The sequence below is a fragment of the Candoia aspera genome, chromosome 3 (assembly GCF_035149785.1).
Source record: "Candoia aspera isolate rCanAsp1 chromosome 3, rCanAsp1.hap2, whole genome shotgun sequence".
NCBI classification, from domain to species: domain Eukaryota; kingdom Metazoa; phylum Chordata; class Lepidosauria; order Squamata; family Boidae; genus Candoia; species Candoia aspera.
Window position 1 is genome coordinate 61,478,779 of NC_086155.1, and position 13,827 is coordinate 61,492,605.

Here is a 13,827-nt window from a genome sequence, read left to right on the forward strand (position 1 = left end):
CATTGAATCAAATCATTAAAACAGAATGGCTTTAATGTGACTCTTAATGCAGCTGCATCTTTTGTCAGGCTTGCATGAACATTGGAAAGAAGATGAGCTGCTTTAATGAGTACTGTGTTTCTGTGGCAGTTGAAGTACTATTCTGAATAGTTTTTGAAGCACACATAGTCTTAACTGATGATAAAATGCTATTCAAGTCCACACAAACACTAGCCTTTTTGACTTCCCAGGATTGCAGCTTAAGAGCACTTTTCCAACACACACATACAGACATCCGTACGCTCTCATTCTCATGCTTAAGCATCACTCGAAGTGGCTAAAACCTGCTAAAAGAAAAAGAAAAATGAGCAGATGCAGTGGCAATAGGCGAAAGGGAGTGCAAAGAAACACAGCTAGCGGCATGATGATACCACAACATCACACAAGTAGTGGTGACAGGTATTTTCGGTGGTGATTGTGTCTGGGAGAGAAATAATTGGGAGGGTAGATTTATTGTCCCTAGTTAGAGGTATTATATCATGTGTATTCTTCCTCCACCACCATGACCCCCCAAAAAGGAAAAAAGAATCCTAAGTCCAAAGATAGCATCAAATTAATTAAAAGTCACTTTAACATATTTTTAACAATTGGTAACACAACAAGATGATAACTGAGCAAAATCAGGTCACTTTCATAGTAGTCCGCATGATGCTGTCAGATAGTAAATTAATAATGTGATACATGCCTGATTTTTAAGGAGAGGTTTTATAATCATACAAAATGAATAGTTGAACAGCATATATGTTACCGGCTAAATTTCCCCAACTTCACAAGTACTCTCCTTTTACATCTAGGAATACTATCATGTTTCCCTTCAAAAATATTGAGGGTCAGACATTGTGGAGTTAAGGGAAAACGTAGGATGCATATATGATATTTTCCAAATAATTTGTTGATGTAGAATTCATGTTAATCCTCAGCCTAAGAAAGGCTGTAGTAATGGTGGTGATGGTGGTTAGGAGACTTTTTGGATGTCTGTATCTTACACCTGCTAAGAAGTACAAAATATTTACAGTCTGAGTACAATTGCTCTAAAAGGTAAATGGTAGCACTGAAACCAGAAAGCCATGTTGGTGTAGAGGTTAAGGCACCAGGCTAGAAACAGGGAGACCGTGAGTTCTAGTCATGCCTTAGGCACAAAGCCAACAGGGTGACCTTGGGCCAATCACTCTCTCTCCGCCCTAGGAAGGAGGCAATGGCAAGCCACTTCTGAAATCTTGCCAGAAAAACTGCCAGGACTTGTCCAGGCAGGTGTCAGGAATCAATACTGACTCAAAGGCACATACAAACACTGAAACCAGAAAAAAAGTACAAACATGAGAGAACTCTGTTATTTAGGACAAGAAAAAATGTTGATTTAAAAAAAAAAAAGTTTAAATATTTCTAAAATTTAATAAACTAAGGAAACATTTTCTCTCTGAATAAGCTCTCAACCCACTTTTGGACTGACTTTTACAAAACTTGTCTGGAAAAAAAAAGGCAGGGCAACATATGGTTATTCCCTCTTCCTTTATTTCAGACACAAGGAAACCAGTGGAATAAGAGACTATAGGCACACTATTGTAACTTTGTAATCAAGTTTAATCATAAAAATTGTTAAAAATTAAAAGCAGACAAATAGCTTTTGAAAACTTACCATATACTTGAAATTGGTGCTAAAGGTCTCTCTGTAATGATATTTAGTCTGTAATAATCCAAAAACGTTCGCGCCACATTCCGTCCTAATTTCATATCTGTCAGGGTTCAGTTAAGGATAATTCTAAATGTTTTTCAAAACCCAAAGTAACTGTTAAGATAAATCACTGTGATATGGAACATAAATTGTTTGTAGATTAATAATGCAACAAAGGTAAATTTTTCAGAGATGAACATATTAATTATCAGAAGCTATACTAGAGCAATGGAGTATCATCTTTATTCACAGAGATTGTTTTTAAAGTGGACAGAAGATTCCCATCTAATTTACTACTCATTTATATGATTTGGGCCCTTTCTGCCTGAGAGACCTACAGGGATTTATTGGTCTTCCAGATGCTGCTGTTAACCTTCAAGAAGTAGCTTAAGGTTTCCCTGCTTTCCCTGTTTCTGTGTGGCAGAAAATACAGTTTTGTTGCAGAACACTGCACCATTTATAGCAGCATTTAAAGGTACAAGCATTCAAAGCACTATTCTTCTTAGGAAGCAGTTTTTCTGTGGCTTCACATCTGATAAGTTTGCCATGGGCAGGGAAGAGTTCATTTTTAAGTATTCTAAGACTATATCTTGCATGGGTTGATGCTATGGTTCCTTTGTATAAATCACTGAATTTAACACCCTGTCCTCTAAATCACACTGACTCAGGACTACTGTAGAACATATACACATTGTGTATCATTTTGTTCCACTTTGGGGTTTATTTACTTCATTATAAATGCATGGGACTTAATTGTACTGTGTTCAGGGAAACTAAGTCTTTCTCCAAGTCTTTCTTTCTAAGAAAACAAAAAAGGAACAGATATTAACAGAGAAGAGAAGTTCTGCTCATGGAGGCTGCAATAATGCAAATAGATTGATTTTTTTTAAACAAGACTGTGTAGAGAGGGGTGTGTAGTAGATATAATAGAAAGTGGGCCATCTATACTTATAACAAAGCAACTAAAACCAGAGGTTGGAAGAGTACAGTATATCGTTTACATACATTATAATTTAGCTCACACAGCTAAATGAAGAAGCAAGCAAATCTAGAACTAGTGGTAATTAGAAAGATGGTGAAACCATTAAGCAAATGAAAAAGTTCCTTGTTTTAATGAAACAAAATACACAAACATTCTATTGATTTTTATGCTATCTAGAAACTGTAATACTTATTTATAAGTTTGTGTGCACTTCTTCTTTGTGAATACAAACATATTTTTGTAAGTTCTTAATCTGTTTGTAAGTCATACAAAAATTAATACCAGTAATTACCCGAAACAATTTTCATCATTAGAAATATAACATTTCAGGGTTCTCAGACATCATGTATAAAGGTTTGTTGTTTATTTGTTCAGTTGCTTCCGACTCTTCGTGACTTCATGGACCAGCCCACGCCAGAGCTTCCTGTCGGTCGTCAACACCCCCAGCTCCCCCAGGGACGAATCCATCACCTCTAGAATATCATCCACCCACCTTGCCCTTGGTCGGCCCCTCTTCCTTTTGCCTTCCACTCTCCCTAGCATCAGCATCTTCTCGAGGCTGTCTTGTCTTTAATATCATCCCCTCAAGTGAGCAGTCTGGCCTTATTTCCTGGAGTATGGACTGGTTTGATCTTCTTGCAGTCCAAGGCACTCTCAGAATTTTCCTCCAACACCACAGTTCCAAAGCATCTATCTTCCTTCTCTCAGCCTTCCTTGTGGTCCAGCTCTCGCAGCCATATGTTACTACAGGGAACACCATTGCTTTAACTATGCGGGCCTTTGTTGTCAGTGTGATGTCTCTGCTCTTAACTATTTTATCAAGATTTGTCATTGCTCTTCTCCCAAGGATTAAGCGTCTTCTGATTTCCTGACTGCAGTCAGCATCCGCAGTAATCTTCGCACCTAGAAATACAAAGTCTTTCACTGCTTCTCTATTTGCCAGTTATCAATCAAGCTGGTTGCCATAATCTTGGTTTTTTTGAGGTTTAGCTGCAAGCCAGCTTTTGCACTTTCTTCTTTCACCTTCAATGTAAGGCTCCTCAGTTCCTCTTTGCTTTCAGCCATCAAAGTGGTATCATCTGCATATCTGAGATTGTTAATCTTTCTTCCAGCAATCTTAACCCCAGCCTTGGATTCCTCAAGCCCAGCTTGTTGCATGATGTGTTCTGCGTACAAGTTGAATAGGTAGGGTGAGAGTATACAGCCCTGCCGTACTCCTTTCCCAATCTTAACCAGTCCGTTGTTCTGTGGTCTGTTCTTACTGTTGCTACTTGGTTGTTATACAGATTCTTCAGGAGGCAGACAAGATGATTTGATATCCCCATACCGCTAAGAACTTGCCACAATTTGTTATGGTCCACACAGTCAAAGGCTTTAGAATAGTCAATAAAACAGAAATAGATGTTTTTCTGAAACTCCCTGGCTTTTTCCATTATCCAGCGGATATTGGCAATTTGGTCTCTAGTTCCTCTGCCTTTTCTAAACCCAGCTTGTGCATCTGGCAATTCTCGCTCCATGAATTGCTGAAGTCTACCTTGCAGGATCTTGAGCATTACCTTACTGGCATGTGAAATGAGTGCCACTGTTCGATAGTTTGAACATTCTTTAGTGTTCCCCTTTTTTGGTATGGGGATATAAGTTGATTTTTTCCAATCTGATGGCCATTCTTGTGTTTTCCAAAGTTGCTGGCACATAGCATGCATTACCTTGACAGCATCATCTTGCAAGATTTTGAACAGTTCAGCTGGGATGCCATCGTCTCCTGCTGCCTTGTTATTAGCAATGCTTCTTAAGGCCCACTCAACCTCACTCTTCAGGATGTCTGGCTCTAGCTCACTGACCACACCGTCAAAGCTATCCCTGATATTGTTATCCTTCCTAAACAGGTCTTCTGTATATTCTTGCCACCTTTTCTTGATCTCTTCTTCTTCTGTTAGGTCCTTGCCATCTTTGCTTTTGATCATGCCCATTTTTGCCTGGAATTTACCTCCAATGTTTCTAATTTTCTGGAAGAGGTCTCTTGTCCTTCCTATTCTATTGTCTTCTTCCACTTCCACGCATTGCTTGTTTAAAAATAATTCCTTATCTCTTCTGGCTAACCTCTGGAATTTTGCATTTAATTGGGCATATCTCCCCCTATCACTGTTGCCTTTTGCTTTCCTTCTTTCTTGGGCTACTTCTAGTGTCTCAGCAGACAGCCACTTTGCCTTCTTGGTTTTCTCTTTCTTTGGGATGTATTTTGTTGCTGCCTCCTGAACAATGTTGTGAACTTCTGTCCAGAGTTCTTCCGGGACCCTATCTACTAAGTCCAGTCCCTTAAATCGATTCTTCACCTCCACTGCATATTCCTTAGGAATATTAGTGAGCTCATATCTAGCTGATCTGTGGGTCTTCCCTAATCTCTTTAGTCTGATCCTAAATTGTGCAAGAAGAAGTTTGTGATCTGAACTACAGTCAGCTCCAGGTCTTGTTTTTACCGACTGTATAGATGTCTGCCACCTTTGGCTGCAAAGGATGTAGTCAAACTGATTTCGGTGTTGTCCATCTGGTGAAGTCCATGTATAAAGCCATCTCTTAGGTTGTTGGAAGAGAGTGTTTGTTATGCAGAGTGAGTTGTCTTGGCAAAATTCTATCAGCCTATGTCCTGCTTCGTTTTGTTCTCCCAGGCCATGCTTACCTATAATTCCAGGTGTCATTTGACTGACCACCTTAGTATTCCAGTCTCCTGTGATGAAAATAACATCTCTTTTAGGCATGTTGTCTAGTAGGTGCTGCAGATCCTCATAGAACTACTCTACTTCAGCTTCTTCAGCATCTGTGGTTGGGGCGTATATTTGGATCACTGTAATGTTAGATGGCTTGCCCTGAATTCGAATTGAGATCATTCTGTCCTTTTTTGGGTTGTATCCAAGCACTGCTTTAGCCACTTTACTATTAATTATGAAGGCTACTCCATTTCTTCTGTGGTCCTCTTGTCCACAGTAGTAGATCTGGTGGACATTTGATGTGAAGTGGCCCATTCCAGTCCATTTCAGTTCACTGATGCCCAAAATGTCTATCTTTAATCTTGACATCTCACCAATAACCACATCCAATTTGCCCTGGCTCATAGATCTTACATTCCAGGTTCCAATGGTGTGTTGATCCTTAGAACATCGGATTCGCCGTTCACCACCAGCACTGTCAGCCGCTAGCCATCCTTTCAGCTTTGAGCTAGCTGCGTCATCACGTCTGGGGCTAGTTGAACTCATCCTCTGTTCCTCCCCAGTAGCATTTTGACCATCTTCCCACCTGGGGGTCTCATCTTCCGATGGTATACCGACATATCTCTGGTTGTACTGATCCATTTAGTTTTCACGGCAAGAATACTGGGGTGGGTTGCCATTATCTTCCCCAGGGATCGCATTTAGTCTGACCTCTCTGTCATGACCTTCCCGTCTTGGGTGGCCCTTCACGGTTTAGCTCATGGCATCATTGAGGTGCTCAAGCTCCAGCACCATGACAAGGTAATGATCCTTTGCTGAAGTGTATAAATGTATCAAGTTCAAAATGAATTTTTCATTACTATTCACCTACTTACTTCAGGGATAACAAAACAAATTTAAGATGAAATGTTTGTATTCTGGGGATGGGGGAATAAGAAATTATCTAACAATTTAGCTCTGTGGCTACAAGTTAAATATTTAACACAGAAACTGACCTAAGATGTTTGCAAATGATTTAAAGTCTAATTGTAGAAATGACCTGAAGCATATGCAGACTTAAAGGTCGGTTAGCTTCAGTGTCCAGAAGCCTAAGTAATGTGATGGATCTCAGAAGCAGAGAATGCTTTTTTTATAGGATCAAGTTTTGTTGCAAGAATTTTCAAATTTTGAAGTACATAGCCTGAAATTGTCATTAAATGGTGAGAAGGCAAATGTTTGCCTGGACTGTGTGAGTTGAGACTATGAGTTGTCTGAACCTAATAGTAGATACTCTCTACCAAAGTAAGTACTGTAGGAAGCTGTCTCACTCAATACAAGAACCATAGCGCAGGTTGCTTTGTTTTGATCTATGCAGAAGAATTCAATCCTATCAGTCTTCCGCCCACAATCTCAAGTGGCCCAGTCCAGATTTGCCACCTAACTTATTGATTGTGGGAACAAGGATTCAAGGTCCTGAAGATAACTATGCTTAGACTTAAAACTGAGGAAAATTAGTTAGAAAGAAAACCACAGTAATCACTTTGGGTAAAGTTTGACATCAGCTCCTAATCAGCATACTTGTAATGAATAGTTTGCACTGAGCTCAAAAATGAAATAGACAAGTTAATGGAAAATAGTGCTGGTTTACACTGAGATGCACACTATAGCAGTTGTCAAATTTATCAGTCAGTTTGTAGATGGCCAATGTGAAAGTATCCACTGTCAGATCTGTTCCAGCTACTGCAGGTTAGGCTTAAGAGGCAATAGTCATTAATCAAGGTTCAAATTAAATTAACATAAGTTTCAAAGAGGAAGCATGAAGACACAGATAGGTTTGTGGAATGCTTAAAAAATGGGACAAGCACAGGCTGTGGCAGGGTATAAAGGAAATTTAAAGTTAACAGACTTCAGCACTCCATCGTAAGATTGCTACAAATGGCAAATTTTCTTACTTTCTCTCATTTCTGTATTGCTTAATAACATCCTTCATGTCATACAACTTTTCTAATCATTCTCCTCTTTTCTTTCTGATAAGCTCCACTGGAAAACTTCTGTTTACTCACCTTGCTCGCTCACTCCCTGAAATCAGGGTGCCTTATATTCTTCTTATTGTCTCTGCTTACTGATCAGGAAGCCATCACTCCTTCACAACAGGCAATCAGCAACTCTCAAAACACATTCTTTGCTATTAGGAGATTATGCTCCTACAACTGAACATGCAATACACAGACACACACACACACAGCTTTTTTGGTCATTCTCTTTTCCCAGTCTTTCATCCTGTTGAATTCTGCTGGCAAACTTCTGTTACCTCCCCATGTCTACTTGCTCAATAGATCTCAAGTTTTTTCACACAACCACCTGCCTCATCCTTTCTTCCATGGGCTTTCTCACTATAAAATCTAATTAACTATGGATTGTGGGTGGGGGTGTTGTGCAAAGCTACTTCTGAAAATGGGGCTTGCTGCCTTGCCACCCAGTGGGAGGGAAGAAGTCCTGAGAGTTAGGAGACCAGATGATCTAATACCCTGGAAGGTAGAAACAATGTTCAAAATCACCTTGATAATGTTAAATTAGAGAATCTCCTGACAATGTTTCTATCAGGCTCATGTGAAATTCTTCTTCACAATTGTCCTATGGAATGCATATATTTTTCTCTTTGCTACATGTTACTCTTTCGCCATCTTCACTGAGCCTCTTATACTGCTTCTTTTGTTTGCTTATTTGTTATCCTTTCATTTTGAAATGTAAGTCTTTTTAGTTGTTTTTAGAATTGTTTGCCAAACTCAACTTATCCTAAGCTTTAGCTTTCCTGACCTAATCTTAAGAAATCTGGACTGTTTGTAGTCTTCATTGGTGACCTGTCTTTTTTCCATCTTCTGTATGTGTACTTTTTGATTTTCAGTTCTCATTAAGCTTTTTGTGAAGGCACATTAGTTTCTTCTGTTGCCTCCTATATTTTTCCTCATTGGAGTGTTTGCAATTGTGCTTTTAGAACCTCACTGTTTTTAAGAACTCCCATCTATCTTGAGTTCCTTTTTCTATTAGCTTCTCCAGTCTTGGATTCCAGTTTATCACAGTTCTAATTTTATTACAATCTGCTCTTTTGAAATCCACATGCATTTGATTATACTTGGCATTATTTCCTTTAAAATCCAGAATTCCAGGCTTAGGTGGTCATTTGCTCCATTTCACTTCCTCAGCTATTCTGTTATGGTTTTATCCCAGTGTTCTACTACTACACTTAACTTGGTTAATGTTCGTTCAAGAATAGTTGATTTTCTTGTACCTTCCTTCATTCTCTGAAGGAGAAAATTGTCATCAGGGCAAAGTAGGAGTTTCCCAGAAAGGCCATGCTCAGCAGAGTTTGCCTCTCAACAGATAGGAATAATTAATGCCCCCCCCATACTATATGCCATTTTGAAAGATCTGCATTTTTTTAAAAAAAAAAATCATTATCTGTATCTTTGCCTTGGTTGGGTAATCCAATATCCTGCTTGTCCAATATACCACTTTTAAAAAAACAACAGGTGTATCAGTTATCTTTGTTAGATTTGTAGAACTACATTATGAAATTATTTTCTAAAACTTGTCTCTGATGTTGGCATTCAATTTCCACATTCACTGTTTCTCCATAGTTGAAGTGGAAAACTGTCTTGTGCTTCCACATACAGTACAAACATTTATTTCTCATTTTAAGTATAGTTTCATTGGACATTGTCAATCATTTGGACCTAAATGGAATAAACAAGTCTTTTCATGACAATATGAATGCAGCTGTTCTGGAATTTTATTTATTTATTCTAAAATTTATATTGTGCCTTTCTAGGCAATACTTTCTCACATGAGCTTATAAATATTGTTTTCAGACTATGACAGTATTGTCAGTTACACTGCAGTCTGGACCAAGCATTCAAATGCAGAGCATTTTCTCATGAAAACCGCTCCATCCCAGTTGCTTTCTGTCATATGGGAGAAAAAGCTGCTTGGAATGAATGATTTAGTAAAACAAAATCCTGCAGCTAAAGTAAACAAAGACATCTTCCTTGCACAGAGGGCTGCACCAAATTCAACTCTTCTTTGTTTGCAGTATGTATGAGCTATTTAACTTCTGATTTTCCTTGATTCAGTTTCAGGTTCCTTATTTGACTCCTCATCTAGCTTCTCCTCATGCTCTTGTCTCATTTCCCTGCATGCAAGGAAATCATTACATGTCTGTTGGATCATCTATTGGCTGAATTCTTAATCAGCACAGACTCCAAATAGTATTATTGTAAACTCCTGATAAAAGATTATTCCAGATTTTTTTATCTGCTGGGCTCCGGATGTTTAGATTTAATCTCCTATAATTCCCGGCCACGTGCTCCAAACCCAGGAATGATGGGAGATGAAGTCCAATATCTTTGGAGGAAACCAGTTTGGGGAAAGATGGTTACAACTTTTAATATGCCAGAGTGTTGCATTTGTTACCAAAAACTAGGAACAGTTTTGCTAATTTACTAATAATTTCTTCTAGTTGGCTATTCATTTTTTCTTTTCTCATCTGAGCCCTTTCTCCAGATGAGTGAAATGTGACCCTCCAATACTGCTGGGTTGCAGGGCCTCCCATCCCTCACCATTAGCTATGTAGTTTAGGACTGATTGGACTGGAGAGTCATTAGTTGGCCATCCTTGTTCATGTCACTTCCTTTGTTCTCAGGAGTACTCACCTGAGTGAAGGTAGGGCAATTAGCAACACATGCTTCATCAGAAATATATAATCATCAGGTGTACTTATGAACTTCTGCCAAATGTTGGGACACAATTACCTAAGCGTGGCATTTGTGTGATGAAGTCACCACACCTCTGTCATTTTGGCATCAGTGCAGTTCGCTGCACGCATTGCTGTTTCCTTTCTGTATATATTTGACACTTTCCAAGATTAATTCAGCTTCTATAAAATTCAGATTTCAGTTCACTTGTCTTCATATGGCACATAGTGTAATATTAAACAGTAATTTACACAGCTCCCAAATTCACGTTTAAGACCATTAAATATTTGATTAATTGATTGTGTGCCATCAAATTATTTTTGACTCTTAGCAACCACATCGATAGACTTTCTCCATGGTGATCTGTCCCTAACCTGGTCCTTCAGGTCTTCTAACATTGCACCCATTGCCACCTTGCTGCTGGTCATCGTCTTCTATTTTCTTCCACTTAAATCTTTAGTCTGGTTTTCAGTACATATGTGTGCTTTTCAAATGTTACTAGGCTTAATTGTGAAATAAAATACTTACGCAATGCAGCCCAAACTACGATAAAAGTAAAAATGGTTGCTCCCCTATGGCTTGTTTGCTAGTGTTCCCTAAAATTGCTTTCTTCCATATACCTGTTCACAGAGCACTTTAATTCCTAGTATCATTATAACTCTCATGGTAACAATTGGCTTAATGTTATACTACCATCTTTCCTAACTAAAAATAAATAAATAGAATAGAATAGAATAGTTAGAAAAACAACAATTACAACAAATCCTTCTCTGCCACTAAATTTCTCAGCATGTTTGTTCAAGATTCTCTGAAGAAATACAGAGATAGGTAGAACCAAAACTCTAGAACAATCTATCTTCCTTGTAAAACTGTCAAATGCCCACTTTTACCCATCCGAAAGACTCAAACAAGGGCATATAGCATCCTCAACTTTTTAAAAATCCAAACTAAATTGCCCAAATAGTTTTAGTTTCTTATGACTTGTACTTTCAGTTTCTGTAGTACTCCCCACTATTCTAATGAAACACTTTGGGGAGTCATCCAATACCACTTTTTACTACAGATTTGTTGCTTATGTTTAGTGTTAATCTATTCACGACTGTTCCTTGTAATTGCAGCTTCAAGAACCACACAAAGAGCCTTCTTCTAGCAATAAAAAACTCAATTTGGAAACCTGTTGGCATGATGAGTCTTTAGGGAACGCACTAAGCATTGTAGCTTTTAATAGCTCACTGATCATTTAATAATGTCACTGTGACAGGGGCCAGTGGCATTATGATCCATTGTTCCATTCGTTTTGCCTGTTAGAATGCAGGGTCATTCTGCTTCCAAGGTTGACTTTCCATCCCACCCACCCCCATCTCGGTTTTACAAAGCAATCACAGTTATTGGAAATAATTAGACTCTTTTCAAACCCACATTCTCATTTTCTTAAGATCTGTTGTGTCATTTCTATGTCGCAGAAAGTGAGGTGTCTGCAGTAATAAAGGTTTGACAAGGGCAAAACCAGTTAGCAGCTCCGTTCAATATTTGATAAGTCCTATGGGGGTTTGTATCAAATGGATTGGACCTTATTTTTATGTCTCTTCTAAAGGACAGCACCTCCATCATCTTGAAATGCTATTGGCTGGAATTCTTCCAAGTCTCTCTCCTGAGAGGATTAAGAACTCCTGGGCTGAGGTTACCATTTGACAGAGCCTTGAGCTTCTTTGTTTTATGCAAGCAGCTAAATTATGAAAAGAGAGGAGGAAGAACAGGGAGAAAAAGGCATGCTCAGAAAGAGCAAACACAAAGCACAGCTGTTCCATTAAACAAACCAGCTTTGTTGGAAAGTCCTTCAGGAATCAAGGACTTTATCAAAATAAGGATTCTTCTCCCATGTATTTGTTAATATGTAAAAAAGTATCTTCCTCTCTCTGGAATTCTGGAAGCTTTTCCTAAATGGACTCTGTTAGTTTCACTAACTGAGCACATTAGATCATTTCATTCACACTCCACCACATTCTTCTTTACACAATGTATCTTACAACTTACATCCTGAAAGCCACACAGCTCTCCCCACTGGAAGTTATCTGAATATTGTCTCAGCTTCACAGTGCAACTAATAATAATTACATTATTTTTTACTGTTCGTATATATACCAAAAGAGAGTGCCACATAAGGAATTATGATGAGGGTGATGGGGATGATCATCCTCATCATACAAGAGGACATATTATGGGTTATGTTGGGCCATATCACTGTTCATGGAGACAGAGAGAAATGCCAGTACCAGAAGCATCTGGGGAGAGTGTTGAAAAAGTCAAGATGTGGGGTAGAACCACACAACTGAAGTCCTGCCCCTTTTTACAGTCCTTGTTTAGTGACCACAATTAGGACAGGCAACTTAGTTGTTAAGCAAAGTGGCTGCTAAGTGAAACCGCGACTGTGCTTATGATCTTACTTCAGCTTTCCTTTGTTTTACAGACCTGCAAAGGTTGTAAATGCGAGGATTGGTCATAAAGTTACTTTATCATCACCACTGTAACTGCAAACAGTCACTAAACAAGGCAGTTGCTAAATGAGCACTACCTGTATGTTACTTGCACATAAAAAGGAGTGGGACATCAATCACATGGTCTTGCCTGCCATCATGATTCACCTGCAGAGGTTCCTGGCCAGTACTATAAACCTGAGAAGGAATGCAGTTGCTAATGTATGTCTCTTAAAGACACAATAATTTAAAAAATTGAAATTAGCTGACAGTCAATTACGTTGACACTCAATACTTAAGGCCACAATCATGGAAATATATATATATACTTCTAAAACTCTCGTGTCTGTTTGTAACCTTAACTGGGCAAAATGGTGCATCATAGGCCAACAATATTTGAACTAAGGTACCTCAAATGGGCTAACTTACAGAATGCATTTAAAATCCAGGACCCATGACTCCTGTGGAATTGAAATTTGGCAAATTTTATAAAACATCTTATGACATAAGATTATCATAAAACATTTTATGACATAATACAAAACGTCATAAAACATTTCCTGTGGTCAGCTCCTGATGTTTGATTGTGCTATACAGTTCAGTATGAATGACATGGGCTATTTTCAGGGCAGTTACATCTCTAAATATCTCCCTGAATTTTTAAGAACTTTTCCAGTGAAGGTAGTATATTAGAAGCTCTGCCACTGTTGAAAGCATTGAGGAATCTGGCAAGGAAATATCTCTGAAATGATGACTCAACGGGTCATAGGTTGTCTAATATTCAAGTAAAGATAGACTCATATCATATGTGCACATGTCAAGTTAAAGGATTGAGAAATTAATAATCATAGTACAGCAAATATCTTGGCTATTCCAAAACAACTCCTGAAAATCTGAGGCAATGTGCAGAATACCTGCCTGAATGTGAAACAATAGTACAAAGAAATAGTGAGGAATTACCCCACTCCCTTAAAATAATACTAGACCTATTGAGCTGAGGTAGAACAAATCAACAATAGAAAAGGTAGGTTTTGGGAGGTCCAAATAAACAAACTTTTCAATATTTAATTGTACCAGATCATGCTGTCATGGGATCCCAATGATGGGAAGGGTCTCAGAACTGTTTCAGTTGAACCCCCTATAGAATCAGGATCCTCCAATTTATTGAATAGATCAGAGATTGATAACCTGAGGCTAAAGGGGCATGTGGTCTCAAAAATCTCAA